This window comes from Falco peregrinus, chromosome 9, assembly GCF_023634155.1.
Source record: "Falco peregrinus isolate bFalPer1 chromosome 9, bFalPer1.pri, whole genome shotgun sequence".
Classification (NCBI taxonomy): Eukaryota; Metazoa; Chordata; class Aves; order Falconiformes; family Falconidae; genus Falco; species Falco peregrinus.
In genome coordinates this window covers 20,657,333-20,677,659 of record NC_073729.1, presented here as the reverse complement: position 1 = coordinate 20,677,659, position 20,327 = coordinate 20,657,333, and the positions used below count along the sequence as shown (strand labels likewise).

The 20,327-nt window shown below is 41.2% G+C and overlaps 1 protein-coding gene across 2 annotated transcripts in view; it reads right to left on the bottom strand.

The window, feature by feature from the left end:
- Window positions 1-12,250, bottom strand: part of PAK6 (p21 (RAC1) activated kinase 6) — a 42,566-nt gene extending 30,316 nt beyond the window's left edge. The window contains exon 1 of one of the 2 annotated variants that reach the window (XM_027795235.2): window positions 11,263-12,250. The gene's annotated coding sequence lies outside the window, so the exon portion shown is untranslated. Of the gene's footprint in view, window positions 1-10,461; window positions 10,803-11,262 lie in introns of those variants that run through there. The other variant, XM_055814535.1, reaches the window with a different exon arrangement.
- Between the last annotated feature and the right edge of the window lie 8,077 nt (window positions 12,251-20,327).

Sequence of the window (20,327 nt, the reverse complement as noted above, 5' to 3'; positions counted from 1 at the left end):
ATCAAGAGAGAGGGGCAGCATTCTTTCTCCAAAAGACTGGAAATTGCAGGGCAGAAGCAGCATGGTGGAGGACCAGAAACAAGGAAACAGAGCACAGTCCTGCTAGGTGTGGAAGAAACGCCACTGAGCGCACACAGCCATGGTCATCTGCTCATCTGGGCTTGGCTGGTGTGCCAGCCGGCAAGAGTCTGCACAGCGACAGCTTGGGAGTGTCACGGAGAAGCATCGTTTATATTCTACAAGGAGTCACCCAGGCTTGGAACTGGCTTCAGATTTGCATAAGTATTATATTTCATGGGCTTACATGCTAAGACAGTCTTCTAGAACAAGACACAAGTTCTTTATAAATGGAAGAGCCTGATTTTACTTGTCAAGACACAAGCTTAGATGAAACCAAGGCAGCTTTGAGTTGGTGCGAACTTCTGCTGCCTACAATCTTAATGAAAATTTAGGACATTTTCCAATCTTTCTATTCACAAGTTTGGTCCCAGCAGTCCCACACACTTTGAAGAAAAATTTCCCAGTGTAAGTGATGCATCTCTATTTTTCTCCTTTAGCAATTGTCCCTCTATTAAACATTTCACTGCTCCTTCCCTGCCCACTGCTCCCTTCTTACCTAGTGAATTGCACAAGATAATATAAATAATTATGCTCACACATTTATATAAACACACGCATACACACCCCGCTCCTCCTACGTTTGCTATACTCTGTGTTGCTCATTCAGGTCCTGTCTCTTAGCTATAGCAGCCATAACTGGCAAGGAAGAAGTGCTGCAGGGTACACTGGCTAAATGCTTGCATCGCAGACTGCCTGATTTATCTACACAGCAAAGGCCATTCCATACTCCATGTCCCCTCCCCAGACACAAAGCGTAGCAAATTTCAGATCAAAACTGCTGATCTTGCCTCTTTTCTCACCCTGCCCATCCACATCACTGCAGCAGGAAAGCACCAGCACCTCGTGTCCTGTGCTGTTGCTGCAGTAGATTCAATTTAAGCCCATTTCACCTCTACCAGAGCAGAATTTTGAGAAAGAAAAAAACCCCTTTTCAACATTTTACTATGCCAGAAAGCAAAACTGGGCATTTCTAATCTTAAAAAAAAGAAAAAAAAATTTGAGACATCAGTGCCAGCTCTACCATATACAATGTCTTTTTCTACTTCAGCCAAGAGAAATGTACACAGCCACCCGTTTGGAGCTTGTGGGAACTGGGCATGCTGTTAAGAAAAATTTAACCTGCTTCAACAAAGCTTCCAAGAGAGACCTAATACCAAGGCACAGTAAATCTGACACACTCAGGAAATTCCAGTAAGAACTAAGGCAATTCCACCTGTGGAGCTAGGCTGTGGTTCAGAGCTAGACCTTCTAGCAGGACTCCTCTGAACAGTGGGATTTGCTAGGAGGCACAAATGCACAGCCATCAAAGCAGTGTGGGCCTTCTCTTTCATGGCTCTTGAAATCCAGAGTAAGCTGGCCAGGGACGTGAAAAAATACACCAGCAATTGGGACAAAGGGGTCACTAGGAGAAAGGGTGTGTTGCAAATTCACAAAGCATCAGCATCAACCCGTGGGAGGAAGCGCAAGATAGGAATCAAGTCTGCAAGTCTCATAATCAACACATGACATTAGCCAGGACTGGAGATAAGGAGGGCGCAATCCAGAGGCAGTTTCGCTTTAAATAAATGCTTACAGCTTAGCTACCTTTCCCCAAGGCTATTGCATTCAGAGTGAGCAGAAAATTTCAAGAGAGCACTATTTGGATTGCCAGCTCTAATGTTAGGGTTATCCTCCTGCTTACTATGTATTGCTGACATTATAAAGGCAGCATCCTGGAAATCGCAGCAGGACAAAGCTTCATCTGCACTCCCAATGCATGAGCTCATTCAGTCCGCTTAGAAACTGTCTCCAACATTTACAGCCTAATCCAGTTCACATTTTTTTTTTTGCCCAATTCAAAACAAAAACCCAAACACACCACAGCTGAAGAACTGGAAGTTGTTTTAGAGAGTTCATCACCTCTGCCAAGTGCTGTTATAGACCAGGACACATCCCCACGCTCAAATGTGGCAGGGCAGTGTCATGCTCGGGGTCCCTCTTCACCACATCCCCACCGACAAATACAACGCATGCTGGGTCACATGAAAGAAGAAAATCTGTGCTGCTTCAGGCTCTCAGCAGCAGCAGGGCAGAATTACAGCCAGCTCTCCTGGGCCAGGCAACTCCAACGGTGGAGCAAAGCATGGCCACCAAGAAAGCAGCACGGGGACCTGCAAATTCTGCCAGGCTGAGAACGTTAAGCTGGAGCAGCGAGGGATGAGAACATAGGCAAGAAAGCAGATTAAGATTAAAGAGAGAAAACAGAAGACTCTTTAGAAATTTTAACTCCCACACTGATGAGAAGTTGAAATTGAAGCTCAAGAGCATCACCTGAACACAGCACATGCTATTTTGCTACTGGTTAAATTCCTGTGGCTTGGTAGACATTCCCTGCAGATAATATCAATGCAGCTTGGATCACAGCCATCTCACACTTCTTCCAGATCTTTTACTTGCAAAAATTCACAGACATATTAGGTTATAATAGAAGTAACGTCATGCTCTACCAGACAAGTCTATGCCACCCTCCACAAAAGGTGTATCTGCTGCTTCCCACAAAAGTCAGGGCTATCAGCCCTGCAATGGCAACATCACAGCAGAAAGTCAGCGTAGCCTACCTTTTCCACAGCTTCACCAGGTCACCTTGGGAAAGTCATTTTGCATACTGGCAAAATGACTGTGACAATGCTTAACTCCCACAGAACAGAGGCAGCTTAATCTGTCGTTTTTTCAAGCGTGCTGCGATCCTTAAAGATGCTATAGAAATGCAGATTGAAATCCCTGGCTGACATAAGACGAATAGAGACTACAGCTTCTGTTCAGAATAACTAGGTCAGTCAGCTATTGCAAAAGTATTAACCAGAATTCAGAGAATTCCTAGTGGCTAAAATAACGGTAGCAAAAGTCTAACAACATTTGCAGTTATTAGTCACTCTCTACCTCTGAGTACATTATTCAAACCCAACTCTCAAGAGCCCAGAATAATTTGAGGGCTGGAACTTGTGCTTGTCAAAACCCAGCCACGTGGCTCTGTGCAGTGCAGGAGGCTCCCGTCCCACTTGCTGCCGTGTGGAGGCAGGGAACAACTGCCCTCACAGACAACACAGCCTTAAGCAGCTGAACGCATGTAGCCCATCTGAGAGCGCTGCACCGTTAATCCTGTGCCAGGGAACGGGTGTCACGGTCACCCTCCCAGCAGCAGCCACCCTACAGCAGGTGCAGGAGGGTGCTGTATGGGTACCTTATTTCAGGGGAAGGCTGGTAGAGGCAGAGAGCAGCTGCTTGAATGGAATCCAAGGAAGAGAAAAGAGGAAGGGCTGACCATTGCAACGGGGACGAGCGTCCAAAACTTTATCTCTATGCCCTCCAGGGGATGAGTATCCAAAATTTATCTTCAACCCCCTCCAGCTGCTGAAACTGGAGCAAGCATTTGCCTTCCTCTCACTGTTGAGCACCGCTGCTCACCGCTCATTCATACTTTTATACTGTAGCTCGTTTCCCCTAGTTGTGCTGGTACCACTGTGCAGCTGCCTGCAGACTACACCATGCAGATAACCAATATAACCACTTGCATCAAAAAGTTTTCGGTTTTACTGGAAATGGGAGGTAGGTGAAGGGTTAAACCTGTAGCAGCTTTAACAATAATAATAGTTTTAAAACTCAGATTCTTTCAGCAGCCTGGCATACAGTTCAGCTGCACAGTCATGCCACCACAACTCAGAAGCCAGTGACCAGCAATGCAGGAACAGGGCCATCTTGTCTTGCCACTGAAACAAGCACGTCATAATACTGTGCCCTCAGCTTCCCTTATCTCCGTGAGCTGTGAATGCGGTGGAGTCCACAGGACAGGGTGCAGAGGGTTAAATGGTTATAATCACCACTTAGAAATTTATTTATGTAGCGTAAAAAAATACATTAGCTATGACATCCTTGTCTTGTGTACTAACTTCTACAGCAGGGGGAAGAGAAAAAGTTGTTAATTGCTACCTCCCCTAAGAGTGATTTTTGGCCTTTCCTGCTGGTACCTGGAGAAGCCTTTTACATTCTTTATCCTCAGCTCTCTCCTCCGGTCTTCATTCAGGCTGCAATTTATGATAGCCTAAACACTTGCATAAAGACAGAATAAGGTGCTGGTTGCTCTGGGGCACACTGTTTCAGCAGAACACAGCCTGGCAGACACATGATGAAGCTTCCAACCACCATTTCCTCCATTTAAAAAAAAAATCAAAACTACCCAAAACATTTGTGCGATTATTAATGCTGTCAGATTCCACAATAAGAAACTAAAACGTGTACACAGTCAGGCAATGCGTGTTACAAAGAACTGAAACATGCCAGCTGTTTCTGGTATTGTAAAAGCATTTTTATACCAAAACCCTACTCCATGATTGACGGAGCCCAAATTAAACAGTCATACAGTCCACCTGACCACATGGACCTGCTGGCATTTGGCTGCAATCATAACAAATGTCCTTCCTTTGAACAAGTCTGGGTCCCGCTGGCTGCTGTAAGGGGTCAAACCATAGTGGAACAACTGAACCAGAATCCTCTTCAAGGGAACACCAGAAACTAATCCATTTATACATATATATTAAAATAAATATCTAGTTTCTCAAGAATTATAATAATTAAAGAAGTTAAGAATAGAGCAACAAGAGACATAGCCATTTAAACTGTAAATAAAATGGTATGTCTCCTATTCTACAGATCCAGAGATTCTGAAGATGGCATTGTAAAAATAAGTGAAAAAAAATCTGTTAACCTTCTCCTTAACCATCACTCATCAAATTATTAATTCAAAAAGCATATTTCTTGTTCACGTGCTCTCTGGAGTGCCAAATAAATTCTATAAATAAATGAATTCAGAGAAATGTGTTCATATAAAAAAGTATTAACTTAGTTCATTTCCATATGTGACCTTTAAAAACAAATGCTTGTTAAGACTCAAAACGAGCATTTTCTTGTTTTGTTCTTCAGAACTTTGATGAAAACGGAAAGCCTGGCTAACAGTTGTGCCCAAGTGCTTAAGCAAAGATTCCCTACAGAAATACTTGGGTAGTGATCTGGAAAATTCTTTCATTTCCTTCTTTCAGCAAACAGCAATCTCATCCAAGAACAGCCACAACCCATTATGAAGGTGGTCACAGAAAACAAATTAGAAGTAGCCAGATAATTTAGGTGACCCTGACTTCTAAGAGACTGTTTTAAAAACCTACCTTTTAATGACAGAGAAATAAATGGCAATGTTCCTTAAATGAGTTATTGGCTCCGTTTTTAAGTCACTCGGGCTGCTATTATGCAGATGCTTAGGGAGAACATATTTAGAACTTGGAAAAGAACACAAAAGCCCAAAGAGCTTTGCAAATTCCTAATACAGGAGCAAGCAACAGAATTAGCATTTTCTTCTCTGTTAACACCAAAAAGTGCATATTTTATAATAAAGTGTCAGAAATCCAGAAGTTTCCTCAATAGCAGTTACAAACAGGAGCATCTCGTCTAACAACATCATCTATGGTTGCTGAGGTGGTAAAGATCTAAAGATCTAAACTACTTGTGACATTACTTGATACATTTAGGTTTCTAATGAAATAAACACAGCATTCATTCTCATTTTATGGCCCTAATATTTCATAACAGCATCCAGGTTTGCAATCTGATTTTCCACACCTTTCACTACACACTCAGGAGCTCTGAATTCTGCAAATTAATTATGTGTGTACCCAAAGTGGACAGCTTGCTGTAGCACGAACAGCTCAAAGATGACTTGCCCAGAGACTTCCTTCCAGAGTCAGCTGTAACATCTGTTCTTCAGATCCAATCCAAAGTCCCTTGGAACCAGAGTTTTTTCACTGGCTTCCTTCCACAAATGCTAGAAACAGTCTTATTCCAAGCTGTATGTTACAGGAAAGAAGCTAATTTCTAACGTTACTGTATGCATTTATGTACTTTCACGGACAAGGTCCAAAGTAGTCATTATAAAGTGTAACACCCTGCTTAATTCTTCCAGAGGCCAATCATAAGGCTACTATAATTTTAATGAGCACTCAATCAAGACCCAGATGGTTTTTAAAGCCAAATTATCCTGATCTTGGTTATTTTAAGCTCTGTGCCTTCTGGCCACTACACATATTAACCCCTCTGTTCCAGATTAAGGAAAGACTTTCATACATGTTCTCCCCATCTAAACACAGCTCTTCTGCTCCACTGTAAAAGACCCTCAGCTCTTGCTATGCCTTGAAAAGTCATAGCTTTGAAGAAAGACTCAAAGGTTTACACAGGGGAGGAAAAAAACCGTACCCACATCACAGCAGGGAAGACAGTGGCCTGATCCATACTCTTTTGGTAACACAACCAAGGCTCTGCAGCCTGTTTAGTACTGTCTTTACTAAAACATCAAATTTAGAAGAGATTAGCAAGCGAGATCCAGGAAAATTCTCATCTCAGTGAAAAAGGTGACAGACTATAAGAAAACATCATTGTTTATAAGGCATTGTACATTGCAGAGAGGAAAGTCAGAAAACTAGGTGGCCAGCAATAAGATCACACTGACACCACAGACAGTCCCACTTAACCAGCTTCTCAGGGGCGAAACAATTTAGCTCAGAGCCATCAAGCTGACGTTATTAGATCATAGACACACTTGTCTCCACTGAAACTGCCAAGTATGTTTGCTTACTAGTCTGAAACTGCATGTTACATTTTAAGAGCTAAACCATCTTTTTTATACAATGGTGTTTAAAGGACATCTGGATCATACCAAAAGGATACCTGCACACGGCCAGTGACTGCAGTGCCTCAGCTGGGTCTCCACTAGCAATGACACTGCTCAGGGCTGTAGGTCAGCTACAATGATTATTCAGAGCAGACTATGAATTACCTTCCATTATCTACCACAAACCACTACTGCCTTACTCTTTCCTTTGACTAAATTTGGTTTTTTGGGGGCTTGCTTGTTTCCTGCAAAGCACTGCTTTGCACCCGAGTGCCTCATGGATTCACAAGGCCTTCTCCCTCCCACTTGGCAACCTGCAGGAGAAAAAAATACGTCAACCAACTGTTTCCAAAGTGCTTTTTGGTTGAAGTAGTGCTATTCCTTGCTAGAATTTAAGCAAGTGCAGAGGAACATGAATTCTTTTTAGAGAGGGTTTGTTTGGTGGTTTTTTTTGGGGGGGTGGGGTGATGTAGCTGGGTTCTTTTTCCTGGCTGGGGTAAGTGGGGAGGAAAGGAGGAAGAAAATAAAAAGGTTCTACTACCTGCTTTTCTAGCCCCCAAGTATCCAGGATCTTCTCTCACCTTCCTGCCTTGGGCAACAGCAGTTCTCATTCCAGTGTCCCAATACCTCTGCTCTTTGTTAAATCCCTTTTACACTCATTTGTGTATCTTTTTTTTTTTTTTTCTGTATTATGGGATGATTCTTTTTTTTCTTTTCCATTTTTTCTAAACCTTGTCTGCTAAACAGATGGACATCATAGAAATGCCAAAGATGAAATACAAAGAGTAAGAAAAACTGAAGTGTAGCACAATGCAAGCCAGCTATGGAAAAGAAATTATCTTATGTCACTGTATATTACTCAGTTGAGAATGGTTAATGAGCTTATGCTATTTAACCACCTTACCAGAATGGGCATCACAGCTTGAGGAATGCAGACAGAGTTCTGAAATGATTTCACAATTAGAAATACAGAGTGGGAGGGAAATAAGGAAGCAAAAGATGGTTTAATGTCCTTTCTTGCCTCCAGATGCATGACACATGGCTCGGTTGTCCTAAGTCTGGGCCTGAAATACTTATTTTTAATTCACTGAAAACAGACTGACTGAGCAGCAGGAGTGCAAACAGCACACTTAACTTGCCATCATTCGATAAAGCAGAGAAGGAGCTCAGTCTCTGCCTCTCTGCTGGGATTGCCAAGTAAAGCATCAACAGCAGGTTCTCTAACTCAGACAACTCTGCCTTCTGAAATGGCCCAAGAGCTCTGAGGAGCATGTGTTTTAACAGGTTTCAGTCCCTTTTGACTTGAACCACATTTGAACTTCTCAGCAGTGAAAAATCATTCTATCCTGTTACTATTCCTCCGAGCAATTGCACACAGGCCCCTTTTATTATTACATTAGTGTAATTTTGTCTCCGACATTCCCCCGAGAGGAATTACTCATGTCCTGCTATTATTTATTTTACTACTAAGAGCCTAGTTTTTAGCAGTAGTTTTAATTAAATACCAATCCTCCTCCTCAATTAGGATCACCTTTATCTAGCTTGCTGTGCTTTGTATTCTCCACCAGTATCCCTTGCTTCCTTCTACTTGTCCCTCTTCCCACAGTTCTCTCAGGCACTGCAAAAAGCCCCCTCTCCCACCAAAAAGAAACACAAGATCTTACTAAAGAACCATCACATGGAAGGCAATACAGTGCCTAACACTGGTTATGCAGAACAGCAGTTTAAATTGATGTCAAGTGACACTGCCAAAAGCAGCAGCAACTTCCACACCCCCCAAAGCCATGTTGCCTCCTGCCCTGTCTCCTGCACGAGCCCACAGTGTGTTGCTGATACTGTCCCTCTTCAGCTTCCCCGCCGCTCCCCTATAGCCTTGCTTGCATTCCAGCATGTAGTCAGTCCGCTGCCTCCCTGCCCTCTGATGTTGCGTCTCTCCTCTCCAAATACACTACTCAAAGTTGCCAAGACAGGTTTTCTTTGGGAGTTTGAAGCTCTGTGTGTCCACACACTGAGTAAACACCTCTTCAAAGTCTTTGCTGTCCCTGGATAATGAATCGGATCACAATGTATTCCAGACTTTAGTATTCTTGGAAGCTGCCCTAGATTAATGTTTTAAGAGTTACTCATTCATGCTCCCCAAGTGTCAGAGGCAGAACTGATGACTCCTGACTGTGAAGCTGGCAGGAATATCCTCATCTCAACTGTTTCTACAAAGTGGAATCAAACTGCAGCAACAGCATCCAACTGCATTAACTGCTCCAGCGCCTGGCAAAGCCAGCTGCGGAGACAGCATAAAGTTACGCAATGACTGCTGGCACCAAGCACCCTCCTGGCTGTCGTTCCCTGCATGAATACTGGGCACAAGTACCCTTCCCCAAGCAATCTCACCTTCCCACTCTGCAGCCTCCATAGAGCACAGCTTCCCCTCTAGGCACCGCTCCGTTCCTTACCTTGCATAGCAAAGGGAAGAGGCGGCAACAAGTCAGAGATCATTTTAATTTCACTTCTCACAGACTTGACAAGGCTTTTTCCTCCGTCTCAGCTCTAGGTGCAAAGGTTTGCTAACTACACTGACTTCCCTAAACATAAGTTGTCTTTGCTTTTATGAGCAGATTTTATTCCTTTTCCAAGAGCAAAATGGAACTGCAGACAAGTATTAGCTCAATTAGCACGCAAAGAGAAAGGGTAGGCTCACGCCTACACTCTGCCCTGCACTTCCAGGCTCAGCAAGTGCATTCCTTAATGGCTCCAGCACCTTCGTAAGATTGGCGCTCTGCTATACTTTCATCAAGGACTATAATTTATACACCGCAACCTAAGCATACAGTTCTCAGTCTGGAGGGTTCCCAGCTAGGAGGAGTTTCAGGTTCTGGTTTATACTGGGGAGGAGGGGATACTGATGATAAAATTTTTAGATGTTACTCACCAGTTTTTTCCATAGCCATCTCTATACATTCAAGGTGGGTTTTTTTTCTACCTTAAACAATGCTTTTTAAGCAAGTTGCCTGCAGCTGGGACAAGGAGCTCTCTCTACTACTTTCTGGCCTCTCCACAAATAGTTTTCAACAGTGATAAACTGGTTGTTCAGGTGTAACTCAAATAGATACTTTAAAAAAATAACCTATCTCCTTCCTCTTATTTCAATAGCATTTCTTCAAATAAAGCCTACTAAAAAACTTTGATTTCAAGTTCCCAAGGCAGGAAACCATCTTCATTTTACCTCCTACAGAACAAATACTCTACCAATGTTTAAAAGCACTAAAAAAATTAATAAATCATAAGCTCATGTCTATTTACTAAATTTTGCTTTCATTTACACCCTGCTCCTACAATGCCCATCATTCCACTATTTAAGTACCTGATTTAGAAGGACAACCAGTGGCATTTATTCACCACTAGAATACAGGCAGGCAAAAGGCAGTGTTAAAAGTATTCCCCCTCACCCCTTTTTTATGGCTTCAGACCTCAGAAAATTAGTTCTTATTGGCTGATTTAAATTTCCAGCCTAAAAAGGGAGTGCCAGACACATCAGACATTTATCTCAGTTCTACAGCTTGGCAAGGTAAAAAAATTTTAGAAGTCATCTCAGTTTTAGTGTTCAGAATGCCGGACCCTATTGCCCGATCTACCTCCCACAACAGCAGTCTTACCTTGAAAAAAAGATCTCTGAAAAATACTTCTGGAGTGAATTCAGTCCCTTCTTCCTTCTGACTGCATGTTGCTGCTTGTCTTAAACACGGGAAACATCCCTTGCTTCAGGCAAAAATTCTCAGCAATTTCATCTCAAAGCTTCTTCAGAAAGATCCTGGTTCAGTCTCATACACATGCAAACACACGAAGCTTGCAGCTGCTTACTCACCAGCACTACCCCAATGCCAGCTGCCGTGGAGGAGTGTATCAGAGTGCCACACGCCCCCTCTTTCTGGCAGCCGGCAGAGGTGTTAGAAGAAATTCAGTGAAGGTAAAATATCCTCACAGTTGAAGGGCAGAGGAGACCACAGTGATAAATTCCATTAAAACCTTGCAGTTAAAACTGATGAGATCTCATTGTAGACACATACCGCTACCAAGATTCTGTAAATGCAGTGAATCAATGTTTTCTGGGACCTTTTTTATTGTGGGCTGATGCTGTGATCTCAGCAAAGAGGATGGGACTGTGTGTTGAGTGACATTTTGCACAAAAGGCAAGAGCAAGATACTAATCAAGATGCTAGTGTATAAAGACTATACGTGCATTTCCCCTCAAGTAAGCCTCAAAGTCACAGGATGGCTGACTTGTGCTTCACCACTTCACTCCGAGGTGGGGAGGGAGTTAACAGACATAACAAAGCCTCACATTTCGAGAATCTCTGATTAAAGACTACTGTACCCTATTAGAGGTATAAACTGCAGACCATGAGCAGCAAATAAAGTGTTACTCCGTTGCTCAGGCAAACCAAAGTGTTACTTACCAATCTGGTAAGCATTGACATGTCCCTCTCTGGATATAAGAACTCTGTGGGCGTTGTGCTGATCTTGCATAACTTGCCTGGGTCCATGTCATGCAATTTCAAAAATGCAAAACATAATATCAAGTTGACACTTCTGCAGGCTAAATTTCAGCAACAGATCTCATGGCACCCTGCAGAAGAAGGAAAGTAAATTGTTCTAAGGCTTTAGACTTCATAGGGATGTAAATTAGGATAGATTTATTAAGCTGATTGAAGCAGTGACAGTTTACACTGACTGAAACTCTCCAGATGTAACCATTATGTTCCTGCTACTTGAGTCCCAAATGGAACCCAGCAGAATCCAATTCTGTAATCAAGACAGCAAGTGAAATAGCTTCCCCCCACTGCAGTCCGTTTAGAAATCAAGTCAAAACCAGCAGGGTTGCCAGTGAGGCAATTAGGTATTTTCCATAGGTTGCCTGATAAAGAAGCCAGTTATTTACAATTTCCTGGCATGTCAGTTACTGTAGCATTTCCTGGACAACATTCAGAAAGGAGAATTACTTTTTTTTTTTTTTTTTTTAAGATAAAAGTGTTGTATCCAAGAGACAATTCATTTTTCTTGCTTTTAGAGTTGGCTTTTACTTCCTCACCTGGATAACCAAAAGCACATTTTTGTGAATGTTAGAATTAGCCGCAGGCTTTCTTACCTCTCTCATCAGGGCCTGGGGAAAAATACAAGCTGTTGGGTGAAAGCTAAAAAACAAACAGAAAAAGGGGTGGGGGGTGGAGTAGGGGAGCAAGAAAATAACTCGGGACTGAGTCAGTCATGCTCCTCCTGCTTAGTCACCTGTAGTGCTTCTCTCCAGACACACCAGAGATGGCAAGGAAGATGCCTGCCTTCCACCCACCTCCTCCTCCTGACAAGGACTTACAAAAAGAAGAGATGGGGCAGAGTTTTAGGAGACAGTCATTATGGATGCAAGCTTTCCAGAGAAACAGAGCTGACAGTAGCCTGTTTGCTCATGTTTCCCACCACCTCTGGTCACCCCCTGCACTATTTCTCAGTTAAATCATCTTGAATCAACCTGTTAGTTTGCTGGTTTAAGTTTCTCTGATGGTGCCCTGCAGTTTTGACATCGTAGGGAGTTGCCATGGAGAAGAGGGTGATGTCATTGACACAAAAAGCACTGAATTTACAAATACGACAGGAACAGAGCTATTTATAAAGAGCTGCTTTTTCTCCCCCCACTCTTTGCTGGGGTGGGTGGAGGCAAAGGCAGCAGTTCCATTCTTGATGTTTCTGTCAACAAGTCTCAGAAATGAATTTTCTTGTTAGAAAATATACTGAGCCCGTGAAATTGCTAAATGCTGTCAGCTTTCGGACTTCATTCATTAGAGCTGAATTTAGCTTTCAAGCTCATAGATATTTTTGAGGTCATGTAACACTCGTGTTTGTATAGTAACTTCTATCCTGAAAAATCTATGCAACATTACCAAAATACAGCCATTTCTGAAAGACAATAGCATGTCAGAAAAAGAGAGTGGACAGATATGTAAAGGCTTCATGCTGCTTATAATCACTTTGAATAATAACTGTGATTTTGCTGGGTTTGCCTTGACTATGTGGGGCACCACTGCACATTAATGCAACCCTCATAGAATGAAACATTTAGTGCATATAAAAATCGCAAAACACAGAAGAGATAGAAAAGGGAAGATGATAAATTTAGACCTGAACAAAAAAAAATATAATTTTAGAATGGATTTGGAACAAACTGGGAGGAATAAAGGGTGGTTTAAGAATGTGACAGGGGAGCTATCATGGGTGTCAAAAGTATTATTTACATGTATGGCACCTAAACTGAACATGCAACCATCTATCACACCAAAATCTGACAGGACAATGACATTCCTAAAAGCTGGATGCTAAGAAGAATTATTTCATGAAGATACAGATCAAGGTCCAAAATTCAGGTTTGAGTATTAAAAAAAAAAGCTTAGTTTTCAAAGAAAACAGCTTGGATCTTAACAGCTGGTAGAACAACAACATTCCAGCTAAAACAACAGCATCAGTCAGAACAATGGTTCCCCTGTTTTACTCTCTGGATAATAATATCAAAACCAAACCCTATTTTGGAGCAATGCAACCAGTAACATTTCACATTTCAACTGCCCAGAAGCACTATAGTGATACGGAGCAGCAGAAATTACTAATACAAATGCAGGTTAAGGAACCAGCAACTAAACGTATCAAAGTTACTTTGTTTTTACCTTGTTACCTTGTTTTTACAAACCATTTCTCCTCCACAGAAGTGAAACATTTATAAATACATGTATTTATATATAAAAATATACATACAAGTATAACACCAGTTTTATAAACAAGAAGCCTCCAGGACTGAAACGATTTGTCCAAATCATGTGCAAAGCCAGAAGCAATGCTGACAGTGGAATGCAGGTCTTCAGTCTGGAACCCTGTTTGTCTCAGCAATAGTTTAAAACAAAAACTACCAATGCTAGCGGTATTAACAGGGCTTTGCCAAAACATCCACAGCTCCTGCAGAACAATATCCAACAGCTTGGCTTTTACTGTAATGAAATAGCAAGAAGGTTCAGAAACACAGTTTTCTTACCTCTCCTTTACAATAAGTCCAGCTACGCAAACACCATTTCCAAATTTGCTGTCTCCCATTTTAAGAGGACCTGTGTGAGTTTACTAGGGAAGCAAGGAAAACTGTAACTGTTTTCCATGAGCCTCACCCAAAGTAACAGTATGTGCCTGTCGTTCTGCCTTGGCAGATCACACGGCAGTTGTTCTGCCTTTCCCCCTCCACCCATATTGCTACGCATCTGTTTCTGGGAAGGATATTGATATATTGGGAAATACTACTGTGGAAACCACGATAAAGTTTAAGAAAGTGAAGAACATGCCATACAGTGAAAGCCCACAGAAACTTATGATTGTAATTGAGAAAGTTACAAAGTGATTTGCGGTCAGTCCAAAACTATATAAATACACTGCTCCCTTTAATTAAAATCTCCTCAGTTTAGCTGATATGAAGCAAAAACATATTTTGATCTTGGTGCATGGAGCATGTGTAGCAGAAATGCACGCTCATAAACAAGAAGCAACAAAGATGGATCCAGTGTCCAATTGTGTGGGAATTTTCCATTGTTGCAATTGTCGTCTAGCTTACCAAGTGAAAAACATGCTTTCCCAGGAGATGAGGAGGAATAATAACTTTTTTAATTGCATAAAAATGGAATATTCCCTTTACACGTTCCCCATATGTTAGACAAATGAGAGACTATCCTTACAGCTGCCCACACCGGTTGCCAGCAATGTTTTCTGTTTCAGGCTAAGCAAGACTACTTTCAGCTGACACTTATGTTTTACATCTTGATAAAAAAGCTGCTGCTTTTAGTTGCACAGGATCTAAGCTATTGTTTCCAAGATAAAAGAATATGGCACACTCCACTAAAGCTATATGAAGAAAAGTCTTCCATAGTTCCCCTACAAACATAGCAGAAGCCAGCGATGTGCCACCGAAACAATCGTTGCCTCCTTCCTTACAGTTAGATTTAATCCCTGACATTTTCAGACAGGGTATCAGCAGACCTGGACTGTGAAGCCATGAGAACAGACTAATGAAAGGACAAGAGTTAGCCAGTTCAGTTCACAGTACAGGTCAAGTACTAACCCAGGCTGGCGCTTGGGGAGTAAATGCAGATCTAATGGTGTAGCAGAATGGTCCAGAATGCCCTTTACTGGATCTATTTTGACTGGGCATCGAGGAAATGTTCCAACAAGCCATATCCAGCCACCACTGAATCTTGCAATACTCCCAACACTTTTTTTTCCCCCTATGAAATGATTCCTGAGTGATTAAAGTACTACACTACAAAGTACCTTACTGGTTTAGCTTCAAGAAAGGAGCTGTACAGTTCAAGAGATAACTGAAGAACTGTCCATCAAGATTCCAAAGCACTGGCAAAACGCACACAAGCTCAAGCACAGAAACTGAAGACTAACATTTGTCTTTCATCAGTATTGTATCACTTAGCTGCTGATCCTGCTTTTTAAATCACACTTCCATACCAGCTGGAGCCATGGGATCAATAATTAATTAGCTTTAGCTGGCACTTATTACAAAAGGAGAGTAGGGAACAAATATTTCTAGAACCAACAAAAGGAACAGCATTCTTCCCTGATCTTACTGAGTGACCTCAACCTTCACATGCTTGTTTAGCAACATAAAATATTCTATCAGAAAAAGAATGAATGGAAATGAAACCTCTGTATTTCCAAGTTTCTAAACATGGCATTCTGCTAGATTAACCAAGCAGAGGGGCAGCGAGTGTAAAATAGTAAAAACCAAGAGAATGAAACTGTTAAATGAGCTTCAAGTCTTCCTTCAGCAATCTTTAAGGGCAATCTTTTTAAGCACATGCACATTAATGTAACTGCAGTGCCCATAGCCCAAGGCTAAATGAGAGACTGTAACCACCAATTCTCAAGACCACAGTCAAATAACTCACTTAGAATAAGAACACTAAGGTTTGTACACCAAAGCATCGCTGGGGAAATCACTAGTGCACAGCATGGAGTGCAACACCTCAGAAGTTACAGTTTAGCCCAAAGCCATTTTGGAATATTTATTATTTGGGAAATCAGCAGCAGCACAGAGGAAAGATTTAGAATTGTTTGCTGACGTCCATGCAGGAGGTATAATTTGTCTACTTAGAATCAAAGAATCGTTTAGGTTGGAAAAGACCTTTAAGATCATTGAGTACAACTGTTAACCCAGCACTGCCGAGTCCACCACTAAACCCTGTCCCTAAGTACCATGTCTACACGGTCTTTTAAATACCTCCAGGGCTGGTGACTCCACCATCTCCCTGGACAGCCTGCCCCAGTGCTCAACAACCCTTGTGATGAAGAAATTTTTATTAATTCAATGTAATTACCTTTATATGTTACCAAATTTTTGTTATTTTAAGAATTCCTGAATTTATATGAATCTCTAACATAGACTATAATAAAAATATTCTATAATTGTATGATCTCATATCAAAAGCTGTAAACACAAGTGTGGGATTTCATGTACCAGCCACGTGAAATTCTCCTTATTCATCAGCTGAATTTATATAGAAACACCTAATTAAAGCATTACAGGGGACAGACATTAACTAAGGTAAAGTGCAAACTACCATTTCTAGTTCATTCTGGAAATCTTCTATTCAGTAATCTCACCTCCATGTACAAGCACAAGTTACACCTCTGGTAATGTATCAGTCAACAGGTGTCTACTTCTGCTACGTGGTTTTCATAATCTCTTTAACACAGACCCCGGGCTAGAAGTCTCAGATATGAATACATACGGAATATATCCATCTGAGCCGATAAATACTTCTACCAGTTATCTCAGTTTTAGGATTTTGACTCTCCTACAAATTAAACACCTTCCTAGGACAGCAGGTGATGAGTATTACTAGCCAACACATTTCCTTAAAACAATCTCTTAAGATGTAAAGTATTAACAAGCTAGTTTCAGAGCCTGCAACAGACTTTCTACAAACAGCTGTAGATATACTTTTTAAAAGTAAGTTCTGTTTTAGTATTATTGTTTTAAAACTCAGATTCTTACCGTTGGCTTCTGTGGCTCTTTTAATTGCTTTTCTTCACTATCAAGATCTGCTTTTCCTCATAATCTGGCCAACAGTCAAGTGGAAGTAACAGTTATGTAACGTCATTGGTCATTTAAATACATAAGTATTAATGAGGTAACCAGTATCATCTGTATTTCACAGGTGTAGACAGTGATCTTAATGAGCCCTAGAACAGTGGAAGCAACTTGAACCCAGATGCAGCTACTAAAGCTTAATGAGCAGAAAACGGCTCAGACACCTGTGGGTTTTGCCCCACTTACAGTATATTATTTGATTAGCCTAGATATTTTTTTATTTGTAGCATTTGCTGGGGCTCAATGACTTTCTGCCATTATTTCTAGACCCCTTTGCACTTAATGTAACAGAGTGGACAAGATTATTGACTTAAATCTTTTACTGTTTCTGAATCAAAGCAGTCAGTTTATATGAATGCAGAGGAAAGGGGGGCCCCTATGAAAGCCAGCAAATGGTTTCACAGAACGAACGTTCCAGAGCCTCATTAGCAGGCAAGCAGACCAGGTGTTCCATATTCTCAAATCGAAGTATCTGTGGTTTGGGTGGGTTACTGTATGCAGGGCTATTCCATGAAGTGCACATTCAAGGCATCAGAAGTATCAGTCAAGTTGCTCTTAATTTCTGAAGATGTTAAAAGCTCAGCTTTTCTGTACCCTTGCCCTTTTCTATAGCCTTTGAAGAACCTTTCACTGTAGCACTATCCTGGCCAGGAATAAGAAAGAACTAGAGGCAGGCTTTGTCTCCTGTTCTCTTCCCACACTCTGGCCAGTCAGAACTCTAGGGACAGATCTAAAGCTTAGAGTGCTGCTGCGGGCACACAGATCATAAGAAAAGTGGCAAAACCCAAGATTCTCAGGCTTTAGAAGCAGGATCCATAGGTGCTTTCCAGCAGTGTCCAATATTACAAGTCAATTCCATTTTTCTGACCTTTCTTGTCAAGCACCTGTGATACTACTGAAACATTTCTGAAAGCGAGAAATAAGCTGTGCATAAAAAAAAAACTCACCCAACTTTCTTAGTGCAGGTTACCCAGGCAGGAGAAAAAGCATCACCTGGACAATATTATTCCAAGTGTAGTATCATACATAGTATTTAGACTGTACTTGAATTGTATCTAATTAGTAAATTCAGTAAGGAAAATGTACTACTGCCACAGTAGCCAAAGAGCAGGATATTGTTACTGTACCTCCAGTTAATATTCATGCAAAACCAACTTTGTGTTTAAATGGAAAGCAGGCTAATGCATCTCAGACATCATAGATTTATTTTTTCTTCTTCCAGCTACATGACATTTGTTGCATTTTTCCAATTTTTATTAGTTGTGTCCCCACCCTTTTTATTTTAAGAACAACAATTGATTTTCCAGGACATTGAAACAGTGTATCTTCTGAGAAAGAATGCATGAAAGTAAGTCCAAGGAATGTAATGGATCATGGTTACACGCAGTTGCTTAGAGAACAGAACTCTGACAGAGATACAACAGGGATGTCTGAAAACCCTCCCTGACCACCTTTTACATATCTGTGCAATCAGCTCCCAAAATTGGGTACACAGAGGCTAACGGGTGTGGAAGAGATGCAGAATTCCACCACAGCAGAACAGGGAACAAGCAGGCGAAGAAATATGTCTACTCCCTCTTTTTATAGCTGCTAGTTCCTCTTCATTATTTACACGTGTTTGTTTCTTATGGAGATCATAATGCCATTGCTAAGTGTTTCTTATTTTAAAGTACTGTGGAGGAGAAGAGTCTCAATTTTCCAGTGACATTAAACTGAGGTACTTGTGCTGTCTGGGACATACACAAAGTAATGAGACATGCTCTAGTGTAACATACTAAGAGTAGTCCTGTTACGTGGAGAAGGATTAGCACGCTTCTTGCTCAGAAAGAAAACCGATGCCAAGTCAACACAGGAATAATAATGGAGTAATAATTTCAGCTTTAAACTTCATTATAATAAAGACACTTTAAAGACCTGACAAACAGATTTCCCTTACTGAACTCCTGCTGAGAGCTCTTATCTGTGTGTTCAGACTGCTCTCAAAACCTTTCTGTCTGAATAAGCTTTATGAAATAGGTGAAGAGGTAGCAAAGTTTTTCTGTGTGGAAACACGTCTTGCCTAACAAGTCCTTGGGATGACCAATACTTTGTTATGAGTGTTCTCTTCCTAAGGTACCTGGGTTTTGTATCAGTGTTGCAGGACAAACTGAAACAGCTGAAAGTGAGAGGACAGCAAGCGAGATCTTCCAGACTTCTAAAAGGAAGTTAAAAGAGCAACAGAAGAAAACAAATTTCAGCTAAAGGAAAGCACTAACAAACATGCAGGTCCTTTCAGAGCTAAAAGAAGTTAAAGTTAGATGCATAGCTTCTAGTTGCTCTACCAGTGATCTTTGCTCCAAACTCTGGCTAGAGATAGATCATTATTTTGTCTGCTTGCTCAATAGATAACTAACTAATGATTTTTATTACAGGAAGCAGTATGAGGCATTAATGGACTACAAAAAATTCTTCAGCAGCAGTTTACATTAGATATTAAAGCTTGTCTATCACTGCATTTAAATTGTATTCCTGAATTACAGGACTACATAATCTTCATGAAAGGACTATAAAGAAAATATTAGGTATCTGGAAGAGCAAAAAAAGAACACAGGTCAAAGCAAAAGTCTGCAAAAGGATTAGTGATGGACACATGCAGAAAGAACAGGAAAGACGGTGGCTCCTAGCAATTTAGAAAACATAGAATTAAGTTCCAGATAATTTAGAGAATACACTGATAAACAGGAGAATCAAGCAGATCCATGGCCAGAGAACTCAACCAAATGAAAACACACAGCCAATTTGGTTTTATAGGGACAAGAAATTACAAGTGATGCAGTCTTCTCTCACTTTCATATCTGGGAGAAGCTGCGAGGAAGTAATTCCCAAGTCTGAGAAGTTCCTTGACACTTAAGGTATGTAGCATCTTGGATTTGGATCCTATAAATTCCATTATGGTAAATAAAATGAAGCCTTTGCATTAGTTTCAAAAACACATTGCATAAAAGGTTAACAAATACCTATCCACAAAACCTCCCAGAAAAATCTGCCAACGCTGCAGCACATATGGCAAATTTGGAGTTCAGCAAGATTTCTGGGAGATGCTCAATCCAGTCACTAACTCTAGCCCTTACAAAAGTAAATAAAACACTTGTACTGAGAAGCAAAAATTTACGCATGCATCTTTTTCACTCATGACTTCATCTATTTTATTTTTTCTTATGACAATCATCCATGAGAACATATTTCAAGTAGAATCATTCAAGTTGTGTTCGAGTGACTAGGAAGTCCTGTGTGGTTACGAAAACTGCCACCAAATGAGGGGCTTTTGTATCCAGCAGCCCCAAACAATTCCCAGTCAGG